This window comes from Oncorhynchus clarkii, unplaced genomic scaffold (genome assembly GCF_045791955.1).
Source record: "Oncorhynchus clarkii lewisi isolate Uvic-CL-2024 unplaced genomic scaffold, UVic_Ocla_1.0 unplaced_contig_11241_pilon_pilon, whole genome shotgun sequence".
Classification (NCBI taxonomy): Eukaryota; Metazoa; Chordata; class Actinopteri; order Salmoniformes; family Salmonidae; genus Oncorhynchus; species Oncorhynchus clarkii.
In genome coordinates this window covers 64563-67500 of record NW_027258017.1, presented here as the reverse complement: position 1 = coordinate 67500, position 2938 = coordinate 64563, and positions in this window count along the sequence as shown.

Sequence of the window (2938 nt, the reverse complement as noted above, 5' to 3'; positions counted from 1 at the left end):
CCAGTCCCCTCTGTGTTCTCAACAATTAGTGACAGTACTCCAGTCCCCTCTGTGTTCTCATCAATTAGTGACAGTACTTCAGTCCCCTCTGTGTTCTCATCAATTAGTGACAGTACTTCAGTCCCCTCTGTGTTCTCATCAATTAGTGACAGTACTTCAGTCCCCTCTGTGTTCTCAACAATAAAAGAAACATCCCGTTTTCAGGACCCTGTCTTTCAAAAGATAATCCAAATACCTTCACAGATCTTCATTGTAAAGGGTTAAACACCGTTTCCAATGCTTGTTCAATGAACCATAAACAATTAATGAACATGCACCTGTGGAACGGTCGTTAAGAAACTAACAGCTTACAGACGGTTGGCAATTAAGTTCACAGTTATGAGAACTTAGGACACTAAAGAGGCCTTTCTACTGACTCTGAAAAACACCAAAAGAAAGATGCCCAGGGTCCCTGCTCATTTGCGTGAACGTGCCTTGGGCATGCTGCAAGGTGTCATGAGGACTGCAGATGTGGCCAGGGCAATAAATTGCAATGTCCGTACTGTGAGATGTCTAAGACAGCGCTACAGGGAGACCGGACGGACAGCTGATCGTCCTCGCAGTGGCAGACCACATGTAACAACACCTGCACAGGATCGGTACATCCGAACATCCCACCTGCGGGACAGGTACAGGATGGCAACAACAACTGCCCGAGTTACACCAGGAACGCACAATCCCCCCATCAGTGCTCAGACTGTCCGCAATAGGCTGAGAGAGGCTTGACTGAGGACTTGTAGGCCTGTTGTAAGGCAGGCTCTTCAACTGACGAGTCACGGTTTTGTCTCACCAGGGGTGATAGTCGGATTCGCGTGTATTTTCGAAGGAATGAGCATTGCACCGAGGCCTGTACTCTGGAGCGGGATCGATTTGGAGGTGGAGGGTTCGTCATAGTCTGGGGCGGTGTGTCACAGCATCATCGGACTGAGCTTGTTGTCATTGCAGGTAATCTTAACGCTGTGCGTTACAGGGAAGACATCCTCCTCCCTCATGTGGTACCCTTCCTGCAGGCTCATCCTGACATGACCCTCCAGCATGACAATGCCACCAGCAATACTGCTCGTTCTGTGCATGATTTCCTGCAAGACAGGAATGTCAGTGTTCTGCCGTGGCCAGCGAAAAGCCCCGATCTCAATCCCATTGAGCATGTCTGGGACCCGTTGGATCGGAGGGTGAGGGCTAGGGCCATTCCGCCCAAAAATGTCTGGGAACTTGCAGGTGCCTTGGTGGAATAGTGGGGTAACATCTCACAGCAAGAACTGGCAAATCTGGTGCAGTCCATGAGGAGGAGATGCACTGCAGTACTTAATGCAGCTGGTGGCCACACCAGATACTGACTGTTACTTTTGATTTTGACCCCCCCCTTTGTTCAGGGACACATTATTCCATTTCTGTTAGTCACATGTCTGTGGAACTTGTTCAGTTTATGTCTCAGTTGTTGAATCTTGTTACGTTCATATAAATATTTACACGTGTTAAGTTTGCTGAAAATAAACCCAGTTGACAGTGAGAGGACGTTTAGTTACTGGAGGGAGTCTCCACTCTCTCTCGGTATGGAATCTTCCTGCTGCACCGGTGACCCGGGACAGAATCCTGCCGGTAGTATTCTAGTTCTAGAACCATGAGAGAATCTGTCCCAGATGTAACACCCTATCCCCTGCGTCTGCCTCCTAGCCCACAGGGCTGTGGTCTAAAGTAGTGCACTAGAAAGGGAGGTTGAACTCTGGACAGGTTCCTGTGTTGTCCCCTGTCAGTCCATGTGGTGAAACTCCCCCCTCATCAACAGTCACGGTGTTCAATGGACGACAAAGGGGAGGTTGAACTCCGGGTGGGTCCAGTGTTAACCCTGTCATCCATGTGGTGATTTTTAAAGTCTAAAATATAAAATATCTAACTGCCTCTATGCTGTATGAGCCCTTATGCTGAGTCTCAGAATGGGTCCTAAATGGCCCCCTATTCCCTCTGTAGTGCCCTCTATTCCCTCTGTAGTGCCCCCTATTCCCTCTGTAGTGCCCCCTATTCCCTCTGTAGTGCCCTCTATTCCCTCTGTAGTGTCCCCTATTCCCTCTGTAGTGCCCCCTATTCCCTCTGTAGTGCCCTCTATTCCCTCTGTAGTGCCCTCTATTCCCTCTGTAGTGCCTTCTATTCCCTCTGTAGTGCCCTCTATTCCCTCTGTAGTGTCCCCAGGGGTAGTGCTCTACATGGGGGAATAGGGGTCCATTTGGAACACAGTCTGAGACTGATGCCCCAGTGTGTGTTAACTCTGTACTGAGTCCTGGTGCGTTGAACGTAACCTTGCTAAATGTTCCTAAACGTTGCTCGGTGCTGAACGTTCTTGATCGTTTTATAACCCTGCTAAATGTTCCTGAACATTATAACTCTGCTGAACCTGAACGTAGCTTTGTGCTGAATGTCCTGAACGTTATAACTCTGCTGAATCTGAACGTAGCTCTGTGTTGAATGTCTGGAACGTTGCTTCATGCTGAACGTTCCTGAACGTTATAACTCTGCTCAACGTTCCTGAACGTTATAAATCTTCTCAACGTTCCTGAACATTATAACTCTGCTGAACGTTCCTGAACGTTATAACTCTACTGAACGTTCCTGAGCGTTATAACTCTGCTGAACGTTCCTGAACGTTATAACTCTGATGAACGTTTCTGAGCGTTATAACTCTGCTGAACGTCCCTGATTGTTATAACTTTGCTCAATGTTCTTGAAAGTTCTAACGCTGCTGAACGTTATAACCCTGCTGAACTTTCCTGAACGTTGCTCCGTGCTGAACACAGCCCAGTCTTCCTCCTGCTGCAGTGTATTCTCTTGTTGTCATGTCAACCCCCCTTAACCCCTGACCCTGCTATGTCTGTTGAGCACTCTTCTTTCCTCTTCATCTTTCTGT